Here is a 16415-nt window from a genome sequence, read left to right as displayed (position 1 = left end):
GAAACTTGTGTCTTGAAAGCCATATTTTATACACCTTTCTACTACCACACTTTTTTGAAAAATCACGTAGTCTAGACAAAGTACGCTAGAGACTTGAAATTTACAAGATGTGTAGCAAAACCTTTACTCTTCATGCAAACAAACATTCAACGGAATCTGGCATTTGACAGTTTTTAAAGAAAATTTCAAACTTGTGTCTTGAAAGTCATATTTTATGAATGTACCATACTTTTTTGAAAAATCACGTAGTCTAAACAAAGTACGCTAGAGACTTGAAATTCACAAGATGTGTAGCCAAACCTTTACTGTTCATGCAAACAAACATTCAATGGAGTCTGATATTTGGCAGATTTTAAAGTAAATTTCAAAATTGTGTCTAGAAAGCCATGTTTTATCAATCTACAAGTCTCTTTTTGAGAAATCACTGAGTCTAAATCAACTGTGGTGGAGACCAGAAATTCACAAGATGTATACTCTTCATGCTAAAAAACGTTCAACGGAATCTGGCATTTGAGAGATTTTGAAAAAAATATTAAACTTGTGCCTAGAAAGCCATGTTTTTTCAATATACAAGTACCTTTTTGAAAAATTAGGGAGTCTATACCTGCTAAGGTAGATTCTTGAAGTTTTCCACAAGTATAGCAAAAGGTTTATTTTTGTCAAGAACAAAAAAAAAGAGCAAAACTTCAGCTAAATCTAGCATTTGACAGATTTTGAAAAATTCTCAAACTTTTGTAATATTTTGCATAGTTTACAAAACCTATTCACATAAGCGGCATTTGAGGTGAAAGCGGCGCTTGACAAATTTCTGAAAATGAAGCGAATTAAATGAGCGAGAATGAAACTGGAAAATCACTCTTTTCACCAAAAAAAATTTAGGGAAATCTGGATTTGGAGATCCTTTCGAAAAATTCTCACACTTGTGCCTAGAATCGCATGCTTTGTCAGCATTCAGGTCTCTTTTATTCCTTCAACCTGCTAACGTTGAAAACCAACGCAGATGAAAACTTCAAGTTTATTCGATTTATAGCTAAACATTCGTTGTTCACAGAGAAAATTTCAAGGAAATACGACCGTTAAAATATTTTCGATAAATTCTCAAAATTATGCTTGGAAAGCTACGTTTCGTCAATATGCAAACCTTTTTTTTAAGAACATACTCTAGACAAACTGATATACAAAATTGAAATTCATAGCTTTCAATGCAAAAAAGTCACTCTTCAAAAGGTGAAAACCTGAAATTAACACCAATTACAGAAAAATCTTCACGATTCACGTGAAGAAATTTTCAGATAAATCTGGCGTTTGAATATTGTTTTAAAACTTCTTAAACTTCTAAACGAACAAAGATGGAGGCTTGAAATTAACACCATTGAGAACAAAGATTTTGCTGCCCGTTTAAAGAGCCTTTCAGGTGAACACAGCAGATAAGAGATTTTCTGAAATGTTTGAAACCCGTGGATAGGAATCTGGGTGTTTTCCACCACACAAGCCTCATTTTCAAAACTTATATTAACTGAAATAATTCAAAGGTATAAACATGAAATTCTTTGAATTAAAAGCAGAATTTCCTTCTTTGTTCCTAAAAAAAATCGGTTAAATTAAGCAGTTAATTTTTTAAAATTTGTCTCTTAGCAATGGCTTGTACCTGTGCAAGCCTCTTTGTGAAAAACTACATATTTTAAACCTCTTGATCGAGGGAGTTTTGAAAATATCTCAAATTTATGCCTAAAGCGCTCCGGGTTGGCAGTTTGAAGGCTGCCTTTGAACAATCATATATTCTAAAGCCATAGAGATGGAGGCTTAAAATTTACCCAGTTTATAGAAAAATATCCAATTTGCACATGGACGATTTTTTCGGAAGATTTTAAAAATTCCTCAAACTTGTTCCTACAAAACTGTGCGTTGGTACTTGCCAGATTCCGTTTTAAAAATCGCCCATTCTAAAGCATAATAAGATGGATTTTTTAATTCGCATCATTTATAGCAAAAGCTTAAGCTTAAACCCTTCCTCAAAACAATAATTCCTGGAACAGAGAGTTATTAAAATTTTTCTAAAGTGGGTCTGGAAAGCCTCTAGTTATTACGACGCACGCCCTTTTTCGAGACATGACACGTTCAACATCACATGAGATCGAGGCTTGAAATTCATAGAATATGCGGCAAAAACTTCAGTTTCCCCATGGGAAAATTTTGGTTTTTCTGGCAGTTGAGCGATTTTATAACATTCTCAAACTTCTGACTGGAAAGCCATCGGCTACCACTAAGCAAACTCTTGTTGAAAAATCACATGTTCTAAATAAACTGAGGTGGAGAGCAGAAATTCCCACACTTATGGCAAAACTTGCACGTTTTTCGTGCAAAAATTTTCAACTGAATCCCGCCACTGAGAGCTGCTACAAAATTTCTCAAACTTGTACCTAAAAAGCTTCGTGTAGGCAAAGCGCTAGCTTTTGTTTAAAAAATCCCATATTCAAAACCCGCATAAGTGAAGATTTGAAATTATCATCAGCTGTTGCCAACGCTTCACCGTTCGTGTGGGAAAACTTTGAGGCAAATCCTGCAACTAAAAGTTTTTAGAAAAATTCCCAAAATTTTGTGTGCAAGAAGTCATGTGTTCCCACCATGCCTCCTTTTAAAAAGTTCCCTAGACAAAACCTACTGAGATAGAGACTTCAAATTAACCCCATTTATAGAAAAACTGCACTCTTCACATCAAAAGTAAAGTTAATTAAATCCTGTAGCTGAGAGAATTTTGAAAATTTTTCAAATCATCGACACTGGAGGTTTAAAACTGACACAATTTACACCCAAACCCTCAATCTCCAAACCGTAAAACCTAATGTTATTTATTAGTTTTTGGCCCCACTACCCATAGCGTTCCAATATTTACCCGCGCAGCCCTAAATCCAGTCCGAAATGGGAAAATTTCCCTTTTGCGAAATAATGGAACTCAACAGAGGGTTTATTAAACATATTGCTCAAACAGCCGCCGGCTTTCCTCCCAAGGGACACGTTTTGAATGGGTTGTAAATGGGCCTGGGGAACTTAGCGAAGGGCCTCGAGGGTGCGAATCCGAACTTCAAACAGTGACGATTTATTTCTTCGGTTCTAGTTTTACGGCATCAGTTTGTGCCTTGAAAAGTCCGCATTAACATTCAGACCCATCAATCAGCCATTAAACTTGAAAAGTGACGCTTTTTGCATTGTTCTGGGACGTCTAATCCATAACCAGCCGATTAAAGACCGTCATCCTCGACTTATGATTATTACGATTTTTATAGAGGTGATTTGGCATTATCTTAGTATAAAAAGCCGGATATTCGAAAGGTGATTGATGCCGGAAGTGCACAAAACAGTGGCGCGACGATTTAACGTGACATTACTATGAATGGCTTCGGATCGCCTGTTTTAGATTCTTCAAGGTGAGGATTCCCCATGAAAGAAAATGCACTTTCAACCAGCTGAAGCTTCAGGATTAATAAGGAGTTTCAGTCGGTTCTCGCTTTTTTACCATGTTTTTGCCCTGTTCTAGCCGCTTTTTACGTTATCATCCTACGCATTTATAGCCCACACTGGCGCCTAGTAAATTCAACTTTTCAACCAATAAATGAATAATTGAATGGGCGTGCACGCCTTATCCTTACGTCCATCACTGTTACTTTCAACGCTAAAATTACACTTACTAATGAGCGCTTTACGATTTCCACAATGAAAGTGTGTATAATACGATCGCTTTGGTCATGCGAAACCATCTGGAAGTAGTTGTGCTGATTAATTATGTGCGTAAATATTAATAAACTGACTGTTTATCCAGCGCTAGAGGATTGCTTAAATGCCCACTGGCCAGCAGCACCCTGTATATACTGCAAGCACCACTACACTAGTCGAAGCGATAATTTATCGCCGGATCGTTCAAGGAATGTTGATTAGGAACATTATTATTAAGTGAATAATTGATAGTCGAAATTCCACCTCTTTGTATCGATGTTACTGTTTAATTGCATGTAATTGAGCTGCAGTTTAATTGAAATTGTTGATGTTAATGGTTATTATCGAATTCATTGAGCGTCGATTTCCAGAAAAGTATACATCCAGCAGGGTAAATTTACTTTTCTTTCTGCTTCCAGCTTCATCCAGCCAGGACTCATTGGAGTTCCGATACCTGAGTGAGATCTGTTGGTAAGTTGAAAGTTTTGAAAATTTAACCCATATGTTTGATGGCTTTAACATCGATTTTGGATTGATTTGATGATTGATGGGCATTCTTCGGTTGAAGGTCCAAAGATGGTTACCGAATTTTAACTGAAGCTGGAAGAGGAGATTGAGGCTTGAAAAAGTTTTTATTCGTCATTTAATTGAAACCTCACTACATTTTCTGAATAGGAAATAAGATAATATAGAGCTGAGCTGATAGAGAAAGTCTTCAGGTTAATGCATTCAGCAAATTTTAATCCTGCAGCCCTACAGTTGATTTTTTTAGAAATAATATAAACCAGTTTTAGCAGCCCAGATGGAAGTCGTGCTCTAAGAAAGTACATCTCTTGATCAAAAGCGTGTAGCAGTTTGAACGTTGACCGAAGATCCTGCATAACTGAACCTGCTAATTGAAATCCTGCAACCCTAGAGCAAAATTTTCTGCAAATAGTGCATGCAATCAGTAATTTTAGTCCGGATAAAAATCGTGCAGTCTGTCCTCTAATCATCTGCATCTCTTGAGTGAGAGCCGGTAGCAACTTGAATTTTCACTTAAATATAGCGAATATCTTGCTCAACTGAACAGACAAATTTGAGTTAAAAACATAACAAAATTGAGTCCGTTGAATTTTCAAAAAAATCATCGTTAGGCAGTTTTCGCAGTGCAGATCAAAAACGTGCAGTCTGTTCTTTAACGAACTACATTTCCTGAACAAGGGAGTTTTTGTCCAGTTATAGGAAATATTTCGCTGAAGTTAATTTGTAAATACGAATTCTGCAACCCAACATTTGAATTTTCTGGAAATAATCTAAACTAGTTTCAACAGTCAAAATAAAAATCTTGCAATCGATTTTTTAACGAACTACTTTTCCTGAACAAACTCAGAAAACCAATTGAGTTTTTGTTCAATTATAGAAAATGTCCAGCTTAAGTGAACTTGTAAATGTGTGTTCTGCAACCCAACAGTTGAATTTCCTGAAAATGATCTGAACCAGTTCCAGCAGTCCAAAAAAAATCGAGTAAACTGTTTTTTTATCGAACTACTTTTCCTGAACAAACTCAGAAAACCCATAGAATTTTTGTCGTTTCTAGGAAATGTTTTGCTGAATTTAATTTGTAAATGTGTGTTCTGCAACCCAGCATTTGAATTTTCTGGAAATAATCTAAACTAGTTTTAACAGTCAAAATAACAATCTTGCAATCGGTTTTTTTAACGAACTACTTTTCCTGAAAAAACTCAGAAAACCAATTGAGTTTTTGTCCAATTATACAAAATGTTCAGCTTAGGTGAACTTGTAAATGTGTGTTCTGCAGCCCAACAGTTAAATTTTCTGAAAATAATCTAAACCAGTTTCAGCAGTCTAAAAAAATCGAGTAAACTGTTTTTGATCGAACTACTTTTCCTGAACAAACTCAGAAAACCAATTGAGTTTTTGTCCATTTATGGGAAATATTTTGCTGAATTTAGTTTGGAAATGCGAATTCTGCCACTCAACAGTCCAAAAAAAAGTCTTGCAAACTGTTTTTTAGCGAACAACATTTCCTGATCAAACTGTGAAAACCACTTGAGTTTTTGTCCATTTATTTAATATGAAGAATACTTTCGTAATCGAGTCCGCAAATTTCCATCCTGCAGCGCAAAAAATCTTGCCAAAAATGTTTCTGCCGTTTAAATCAAAACCGCGCATTCTGTTCTATAATGGACTACACCCCTTGCACAAGAACAGGGATAAACTTGACTTTTTGTCCAAATATAGAACTACTCCGCCCAACTGAGTCCTGTTGCATCCTGCTTCGCTGCAGGGAAATTTTTTAAATGAATGTTAACCAGTTTTAGCAGTTCAGTTAAAAAATCGCGCAGTTTTCTCTCTAATTAACTCATCTCTTGAACAAGAACAGGAAAATATCGTGACTTACTGAACCCGCATAATAAAATCCTGCAGTATTTCAGTGGAATTTTCAAAAAATCATTTAAACCAGTTTTTGCAATTCTGATGAAAATCGTATGTATTCATACAACTTTAGACAATGTTCTGCCAAGCTGAATCCGAAAATTTGAATCATGAATCCCACAGCTGAATTTTCGAAGAGAATCGAAACCAGTTTTTCCAGTCCAATTGAAAATGGTGCTGTGTTCGTGAGTTTCGGCCCAAATATAAAGAAGACTTTCTTCATCGATGTTGCAAAATTTTCTCTAAAGAATACTCTTTTCGTCAGTTTTGCGAATTTTGATCCTGCAAATTTTCATATCTGATTTTTCAAAAATAATCAAGTCCAATTTCAGCCGTGCAATCGCAACGAAAACCGTGCAATCTGTTCTATAATGCATCACATCTCTTGAACAAGAACAGGTAGGAACTTGAATATTGGCCCAGATGTAGAAGATATCCTGACTAACTGAACCCTAAAACTTGAATGCTACAGCCCTACAGCCTAATTTTGCAAAAACATATAAACAAGTTCATGCAGTCCAGATGAAAATGGTGCAGTGTATTCTGTATAGAACAACATATCTTGAACAAAAGTACCAAAAGCACTTGAAATTTATTGCAATACAGAAAATACCCTGCCTAACTGAATGACAAATTTGAAACCTACAGCCCTGCAGCTCAATTTTCTAAAAATAGTCCAAACCAGTTTCCGCAGTCCAGAAGAAAATTGTGCGTGCAGGCTGCTCTTTAACGAACCACATCTCTCGCACAACAGCAGGCASCAACCTGAGTTTTGCTCCAAATAGAGACAATGTTGCTTCCAGCTAAAGATGCAAAAGAGAAAAACTATATATAGATATTAACTATTTTTCGCAACSYTTTYCCTCTCAAGCTTAGTCACTTTTAAACTAAAACAGAGCATATGCAATTTCGGCCCAAATATGGGGAACAAGTTTCTAGCCTGATTCTGCAGGTAGATTGTCGCAGAGAAAATTCAGGATTCGGCCAAAAATGATTCTCAGGCGCTGAGAAAAAGTCACGATCATGCATGCTCCTATTTCTGTGCCAGAAACCGCCGCTAAATCAGGCAAAGCTCAGGAAGCCCGATCTGCTGCATCCACGACAGAACTGCATCTCTGCATTAGTCACGTTGGATTTTGCGTTATTTTCAGCCCATGACAAATAACAGCAAACAGGGTGAACGATCTGCATGGTGACGCCAGTTTCGATCGCCTCACTTACTAAGTCGCCAACCAGTTAGTTGTATTTAACAACAATAATTACGAATAAGAATGTGCGCTTTTCTAGCCAGAGCAACCAATGATCGTCTTTAATTGGCCCCGAAGTTCGGTACGGAGTCTCAATTAGTTCCTGACCTCATTTTGCTCTCCCAGTTTGCGTGCGTTTATTCGAAGACTTATRGTGTTGACGTAATCGGAACACACATTATTAAGTGATTTGTTTAGTAACTGTAAGTATTTTCATTTGTGGTACTAATCGGGGACGYCTGGTATAACATGGATGATTGCCGGGCGGTAGAAAAGTCTAMAAAAGTGTCCSTTAAATTTGCATTTTTGCCCATTTCTGCCCTGGGCATGTTCTTTTGTATTTTCCAGTTCTCTCACAAATTTTATGTCTTCTTTTCAATTKCCGAGCTTAAGGCAGAAGGAAACGGCTCTGGAAACTGGGGATGCCCATAAATTAAAATCAAATCCTGTGTTCTTCAGTCATTTATTTATTGTTCATTTAAACAATAAATAAATGACTGAAGAACCCAGGATTTGATTTTAATTTTGGAATTGAAACACAGTCAGGAAAGTACGTACGATGCCCATAAACTCTTTATGCAGTTTTCATAGGTTTGAATTGGGAGCAGTTTGAGCCAATATCTTAAAACCCCCTTGCGTTGACCATATTCCCTAATAAACCTCCGGCATTTTCCCTGGTTTCTTGCAAAAACCGTACAATTTTAAGCCAACTGCAACTAGTTTCGCATTGAACAATGTTTAGCTGCTTCAATGAGCAGAAAATGCATATCCTTCATTGCCCAAACTGCTTATACAACCACATGTTGTTAAATCGCCAACTAATGTGATTTTCTGCTACATGGAAATGATCCCAGCAAAGCCCTCAAAGGAAGTTTTCGTGAAATTTTCGAGTTTCTCATGAAGAATTATTTAGAAACTCCTGGGTTTTCTCGTTCATTTCCATGCTTGGCATCGCATATCCGGCATTCAAGCAGCATGTCCGCCTAATTTCCATTATGCTCGCTTTTTAAGGAAAATCGACCATTGAAAATTATTTATTTATTTTCACTATTTAACACTCGGCCAACCGTGCCGGTAAAACACTTTCATTTAGCAGCAATTGATTAAAAAGTTTGGTCAGTTTATACTGTGCAGTGTCCAGTGGCGTTTAAGTGCGTTTTAAGTTAGTGTTTTTGATCCAAAAATCGTTTGTTTATTGAATTTCTCTCGTCTTTGAATTTGGCAAGTTTTGCTGGCGATTGTTCGCTCCATAAAATAGTGTTTTATTGCATTCGCCAGTAAAACATCAAGTGAAATTAAGCATGGGTAATAAACCCTGACTGGCTGGAAGAATACATGAAGCGAAAATAGTTATAGGAAACACGAACCAGCTTAGGCCAGCAGCCATTTCGATTAGTAATCCGATCTAAACGTCTTAAAAAGTGGGATTAGTTGCGAAAAACATGGGCTTGGAATGCTGGCAGATTAGGCTGGATTACTATGTCTTCGTAATGCAGCTGAAAACGCTAAAACTTTTGAATGCAGTTTCCGGAAAAGCTGCTTATGTAAATATAAATGATGCTAAATAACCAAAAAATGTGCAAAAGCCCGAATTTTAAAGAATAAATTTACAGCAAGAACTCGATTATCGAGTGTGCATCTTCTGGTTTTGGTGCAAGAGATTTTTAGTCAAAATCTTGAGGGTCCACTTTCTACTAAACTGCATTCATTTTCAAAAATTTCTCAAAAAATCCCCGATAGTGCCTTTAAATTGAAACTCTGTCAGTATGTAGACCATACTTTTCTCTATTAAATGGAGCGTTTGTTGTCCGGTTTTCAAAGGCTGCCTTTAGCAGTCGAATGCCCAAGAGAACGTGTTTCAGCTTGCGGTTATTTAGAGACTTCCAGAACATCTTCCCACTCATTTTTAAAAGTTCGTGAAAAAATGTGCGATCCGATTCTCAAATTGAGACTCGCTAGGTATATAAGGGCTGCTTTTAGCTATCAAATGTTTATAAGAGCTTGTTTCCATCTCTACCTGTTTTCGAGCATTGCATTTTTATTTGGAGGCTTGAAAAGCATGTAGTTGCCCAGAAGCTACCAAGAAGCACTCATTTTAGTCTAGTTTTTTGAAACCAGAAAGAGTTTCAAAGTCTCGAATTTGAGCTTTTTTCGGTAACATCATCATCATCATCATCAGATCATTTAATGGAATTTTTCTAAATTTTTCTTCGATTTTCTCGTTTGTTTCCGCAGGCGAAAGACGAATTTATGTCATCTTCAGACAATTGTATGGATTTTTTCTAATTTGCGTTCGATTTTCTCGTTTGTTTCTGAAGGCGAAAGATTGAAATTTTGTCCTCAGAACCCAGTGAAGACAAAGTCTCCCCTTTGGCAGTATCTTTTAGAGAAAACCTCTTACTATACGTTGGAAAACTTTTGAATTTGCGTTCGATTTGATCATTTTCTTCTGTAGTTCAAATTTTAAAATTTTTGTTTTCGGAATCTGCTGACACAAAAACTTGTCTTTATTCGCGTATTATGGACAAAAGAACCTTCTATAGGAAGGAACAGTTTCGAATTTACGTCATCTTCAGACAATTTAAAAGAATATTTCTAATTTGCGTTCGATTTTCTCGTTGGTTTCTGAAGGCGAAAGTTTGAAATTTTGCCCCCAGCATACAGTAAAGACAAAGTCTCCCTTTTGGCAGCAACTTTTAGAAAAATCCTCTTCTATAAGTTGGAAAATTTTGAATTTACATCATCCGCAGGCAATTTCATGGCATTTTTCCAAAAATCAGTTCGATTTTCTCGTCTGCTTTTGCAGTTCAAAATGAAGAATTTTTGTTTTCAGGAACCTGCTAAGACGAACTCTTGTCTTTGTCAGCTTATTCAAGACAAAATATTATTTTATAGGCAGCAAAAGTTTCGAATTTATGTCATCTTCAGATAGTTTTATGGAATTTTTCTTTTTTGCGTTCAATTTGTTCTTTTGTTTCCGAAAGTGAAACTTTGAAATTTTGTCCTCAGTATTCAGTTAAGCTTTGTCACCATCTTTTACAGAAAACCTCTTCTATGAATTGGAAAAGTTTTCAATTTACGTCATCCGCGGGCAATTTTATGGCATTTTTCCAAATTTGCATTCGATTTCCGCGATTGCTCCTGTAATTCAAATTTTAAAATTTTTGTTTTCAGGAACTTGCTATGACAAAAACTTGTCTTTATCCGCGTATTATGCACAAAAGAATCTTCTCAGAAAAGGCAGCAAAAGTTTCGAATTTCCGTCATCCTTAGACAATTTTATAAAATTTTTCTAATTTGCGTTCGATTTTCTCGTTTGTGTCTGAAGGCGAAAGTTTCAAATTTCATCCTCAGCATCCAGTGAAGACAAAGTCTCCCCTTTGGCAGCATCTTTTACAGAAAACCTTGGCTATAAGTTGGAAAATTTTGAATTTACATCATCTTCGGTCAATTTAATGGCATTTTTCCAATTTTGCTTTCGATTTTCTCGTTTGCTTTTGGAGTTCAAGTTTTTAAATTTTGGTTTCCAGGAATCTGCTTAGAAAAAAACTTGTCTTTGTCAGCATATTGTAGACAAAATAACCTTCAATAAGTAGCAAACGTTTCGAATTTACGTCATCTTCAGGCAATTTTATGGAATGTTTACAAATTAACGTTCGATTTGCTCGTTTGCTTCTGTACGCCAAAATTTTCAAATTTTTGTTGGCTTCCAGTGATGACAAAAACTTGCCTTTGTCAAGACTTGTTTTTAATAACGTTTTCTAGACTCTAGAAACTTCTAGAGATAAGTCTCTTATATACCTTGCAAAAGTTTCGATTTTCAGCCATCATCAGGCACTTTTGTAGATTTTTCATAATCTGCAGTGCTTTTTGGGTGTATGTTCAAAACTCTAAATTCAGCATTAATTTCCACAAAAACTGCTTGATTTTCTCCGAGCCGTGCAAAGAAAGTTGATTGTTAGAACATAAAAAGTTTCGATTTTCTGTCATCATCAAACAATAATTAAACTTTAAAAAAAATTGAGCCTGCTGTTTTTGGTTGTTTTGGGTGTTCAATTTAACTTTTTTCTCACCAACTGTAGTGAAGTTGAAAAGTCGGTTTTGAATGCGTTTTGTTGTGCGGAAACTATTCTGTCAGTTGGTTAAGTTTACGTTTTACCTTATTATGCAATTTTACGAAATTTTTACAAATTTGCGATCAATTTTCTCGTTTGCTTCTGTAGGCCAAATTTGGAAATTTTTTAGCAGCATCTTCCAGATAGAAGTCTCTTTTACAAACGACAAGACAATCCACTTTTTCATCCTTTTTTAGTTCCCGATCATTAGGTTTTTCATAAGAAGCTTGCGAAACATCTATCTACTTAAAGCCTCATGTAAAAAAATATCAAAGAATCAGCGAGGAGAGCTTCAAATTGAAACTCTTGGTATATAAAGGATGCTTTTCTCTATCAAAAGCCGGCGGGAGCGTATTTTTGCCTTTGCCAGTTTTCGAACATAACATTTTTGGTTAACAGAGTCCAAAACAAATTTTTAAGAAAATTACCATCCTCCAACGATTTTTGCTGCGTTCTCGCAGTTCATGCCCGTTCGGTATATAAAGTACAATTTTCATAATCAAATGCCGATAAGTTCGTCGTTCCACCTCTTCAGCTTTTCCAGCAAGCCAATTTCATTTAGAAGCTTGCAATTTTTTTTCAATACTCACATTTAAAAAAAATATTGGAAAATTTCCCGGGACGGATCTCAAATTCAAACTCGCCCAGTAGATTTACCACAATTTTTTCTATTAAATACCATTGGGAGCAGGTTTCCCTCTTGTTTCCTCTTCGGCCAATTAATTTTTATTTAATCTTGTAAGACATTTAAAAAAATTCGCCCAAAAGTCCCCGATGAAGACGTAGAATTAAAATTTCCTATTCACATAAAGCAAAACTTTTCCCTCTGAATTCCACATGGGCACACCCTTGCATACTTTCAGCTTTTCGATAACTGTTTTACATTTTCCGTATTTTTAATCAGCAGGAAAATTTTCACCGAGTTTGTATTTTCCCTTCAACTGACCTTTGCCAAAAATAAACTTCCAGCACGATTAGAGGGCCGTGTCTTTGGAAATAATTAACTTTATTGTTGGCGATTCTCTCGGGAGGGCCCTTTGAAGGGCCTTGCTTTAAAGGCTCTCATAATTACATTCAATTCTCCTTTCCGGGGAAAGTTATTTAAGCGAAGGCACGCGCTCACTTTGCTGCAAATCGCCCGCTCGGCCGGGGGAAGAAAAACAAATTTGCCCGCTGTAGTTTTATTAAGAGAAGATTTCGGTTCAGAACCAGGACTGGATTATTCTGATGTCAATATCATGTAGCCTTTCCAGAAGAAGGTCGTTTAATACCATCAAAAACCTTCCGGTAGTCTAAAGTCACGTCGTTGATCTTAACACTTCTGCACAAGCAGTTTTATGGAAAAAGGGCTCGGCCAGAGGTACGAAATACGGTTTCTTCTTTCGAATAACGTTGAGAGCACTATTCTGACTAATTCCGGTATTGTTTTACGAACTCAAAAATCGCTTCGAGAGACGCTTTTTGTGGCTTTTTTTGGCGACAAAAATTTGGAAAAAAGGAAGAAGAGAGTTCTTTCTGAGTGAATGGAACAAGTTTTGTTCTATTGATTAACGATAAGAGCAGCCTTATAGTTGATTTTGCTTTTGAGTGACAAACTTTTCAAAAGTTGCTCCCAAAGGGCTGAAACGCAAACCATATTTTCCAGTCGCGACAACCAAAAATTGACAAAAAATGAGAGTAAACCGAAAGTTGCGACACATAAATAGCGAGAGATTTAGTCTATTGAATGATGCTGAGGACGGTTTTCTGGAGAATTCTGCATTTGAGTGTCAATTGAAAAGTGGTTTCCAAATTTCCGAAATGCAGATAGCATTTTCCGATTACCCGATATTTGAGTTGAATTGATTCTAGTTCTGGTTTTAAGGAACTGATTTTTGAAAAATTTCTTTTCGTGAAGAGAGTTTCTTGTGTTCCCAGAGTTTTGATAAAACCGAACTGGGTTTCGGACGGATTGATTGGATTTTTGAACGTGAGGATTGTGATGGTCGATCACGATTCATCCGGGATTTTACGAACTAAAAGCGTCCTGCGGATAAGAGTTTCGAATTGCTGGTTGAGTCTCGGTCCCCCATATTTCGTAGTTCCTTTGTTATGTCGTCCACTCCCGAGTTTTTTTGTTTTTTAAGGGCAAATTCCACGTGTGATCGCTGTTTCAGTCAGAAATCAGTCTGGATTCGTTACAAAAACCTCTTCCATCTATCTTTTGTTTGTTGTCTGTGGTGCTTACTTCCATTTTTTATCCAGACCTGAAAATTGGCTGTTTCGAATGCATCTGGCCATTCTACGCAAAAATTCAGGATTTGAGAAAAACTAATTTATTACTAAGTCCAATAGTCTGAACGAAGGCATAAAAAAGTTCAAAAAATTTCCAAAGGAACAGACTTCGAATTTTCTTGCATCCCAACTGCGGGTTAAATCGGCTGTCTGAATGCAGATTTAATCAATCAGTGTTGTAACGGGTTAATCAATCGCCAGGCATTTAAATTATTGATGCAGACATTTCGTACGTGACTGGATTTGATGGGCCACATGGAAGCTCCAACCTTGGATATTAATAATTCGGTGATCTGAATATCCATGCAGAAAACACCTCTTTTTGCGGTAAAAGCGATAATAAATGCCATCGGAAGGCCAGTTTTCCCAGTAGGATCTCCAAACTTCCCGTGCACAACAATGGCGCTATCGCCCGAATTTTCCAACCGATAGTTATTCAATGAAAATTCCTTTTCGCACTCGGCAATTAATTAAGTGGGTCATCTGGCAAATTAACAGCTTTTCGCATAAACAAAGCCACCAATGTTTATTTATTTTTGCTATATTTGAAACTTGTTCCCCGCTGAAGGACATTGAGTTTATTATTTTTAGGCCAGGAATCGCAAATTGAGCTTCACACAGGATGCCTGCTGGCACTGGGTAACTCGGCGAATTTTTAAGAGTTGGCGCAGTGCTGCGCAAATGGTTTGGTGCCCACTGGCGCGGTAACTCAGTGCCATGGCTGGGAAAACGTCTTTTATTTTTACTTGTTTAAAGCGTTGTTCCGGCCCCGGGTCAACTTAATTCTAATTGATAATTGAGGTATAACTTATTAACTCAGAGAGCGGCAACAACTCAAAAGCGCAACTCAACACAGTGTGACCCAGTAGTCAAATTTGATCCAATGGCAATCTAGATAGTTTGTCTTCCCGAAGGGCTGGGCACAACAGACACATTAGACACTTCGGGCCTTCGAAGTTATGCCAAGCCCTGTGGGCACGACACAGGTTTAAACCCAAAAACGCGTTTAGAGCCAGTGCGTGTGCTACAACGCATTGCCTGAGTGTTGCAACTCATTAACTCAGAGGCAGCAACTCAACACAGTGTTACCCAGGCCTACAGTGCCAGTAGACAAATTTGAAATTTGAAGCGTTCACCATTTTTTTTTTCGTTTTTGAAGTTTCTGGCGACCAGAAGCGCAAGCCAGTTTTTTGCGGATGGAAGGAGATCTTCGGGGACGGCAGATTTTATTTTTGGCCAACACTAATCCATTGTCAAGTTTAGAGTGTTTTTTGCCCTGACTGGTTCAAGAGAAGCTCAATCTAAGTTGAGGGTAGTATAAAAAAATCATTTCTGCCAAAGTGAGTGAGATGGCTTGGTGCCGAATCATGTATTGGAAAGAGCGCACTTTTTTCTCAGGCTGGGGAAAGTTTTGCTTTTGGGCCATCATCAAGCAGGTGGCAACTCAAATTTAAAAGACTGAGAATTTTTCAAAACATTCAGTTTGACCAAACCCAGTGGCCAAGGCGTGTGTTGGAAAGAGCACACATTAATCTCTGGATTTTGAAAATTTGGTCTTTCTGCGAGATTATCGGGGACGATTTTTCCCAAATCGTTTCCCAAACCTTCCAACTTGGGGCGTTAGAGTTTCTTCTTAAACTGCGCTTTAAAAATGTATTCCTGCTAAATTAAGCAAGTTTCGTATTCGCACCATTATCAGAAATAAAATGATCGCAAACGTTAATTAATAAATTTCTGCGAATCTACTGGCGATAGAACGTGTGACATCCAAATTTGTCTAATAGAGATTTTGTGAGCACGACACACGAAAACACTCTCAACTAGGCTCTTGACAGGTTTTTCCAAAAGCCAGTGTCGTGCCCAAAGGGCTGGACACAGCAAACACATGACTGTTTCATTTAAGCCTGGGTTGGCGCAGTGCATGTGTTATCACTCATTGCCCGAGGAGTTATAACTCATTGACGGAGAGTGGCAACAACTTCAAAGCGCAACTCAACACAGTGTTACCCACGTCCTGCTGGTGTTCTAAATTTTATGTTAAATTTCTGCAAATGAGCTTGGGCTTCCTCACTTAAAGATAGAAGAGATGGTCGTTAGGAAAAATGCGCAAATTGGAGCAAAATCCACACGATTCAACGCTATTTAGATGCCGCTAGAGAAAATTTGTTAATTGATGCGAGTTTTATATGGAGAAAACTAGGGTGTGTGGAAACGAAAGCTTCTGGAAAAGGTCCAGAATCTTAGCATTCTGAGGACGCATTTGTTTTCACTCGGTATATAGAGCCTGAGGAAAATTATATTTTTTCTTTGTCCATAGAGTTTGATGTAAACATTCATATTCCTGCACAAAATGCTATATTTACTGTAGCACTTATCAGCGATAAAAGAAATGCAGTTTGGCAAAAAAGTGGTGTAAGTCCATTTTGATAAAATATTAGTTAATGATAAAAATGGATTCAATTTATTTTAAACTTTTTCCAAAAAAATCTGTTGAAATTTACATTAATTTTATCATTACATTTGCGTAGTTAATCAAGGGTTTCATTGTCTCCTAATCAAGTTTTGATCTCCATATTTAGGACACTTTTTCTAAAAGCCACTTTTAAAGAAAACCGCTCATTTGGTGCCA

At 37.0% G+C, this 16415-nt stretch overlaps 1 protein-coding gene across 1 annotated transcript in view; it reads left to right on the top strand.

Moving 5' to 3' along the window:
- Positions 1–16415, top strand: part of LOC125502762 (dystroglycan 1-like) — a 52203-nt gene that overhangs the window by 12206 nt on the left and 23582 nt on the right. The window lies entirely within an intron of this gene.

This window comes from Dendroctonus ponderosae, unplaced genomic scaffold (assembly GCF_020466585.1).
Source record: "Dendroctonus ponderosae isolate FM_Combo_2020 unplaced genomic scaffold, Dpon_F_20191213v2 Dpon_F_20191213_10, whole genome shotgun sequence".
In the NCBI taxonomy this organism is placed as follows: Eukaryota; Metazoa; Arthropoda; class Insecta; order Coleoptera; family Curculionidae; genus Dendroctonus; species Dendroctonus ponderosae.
This window is presented reverse-complemented; position numbering and strand designations above follow the sequence as displayed.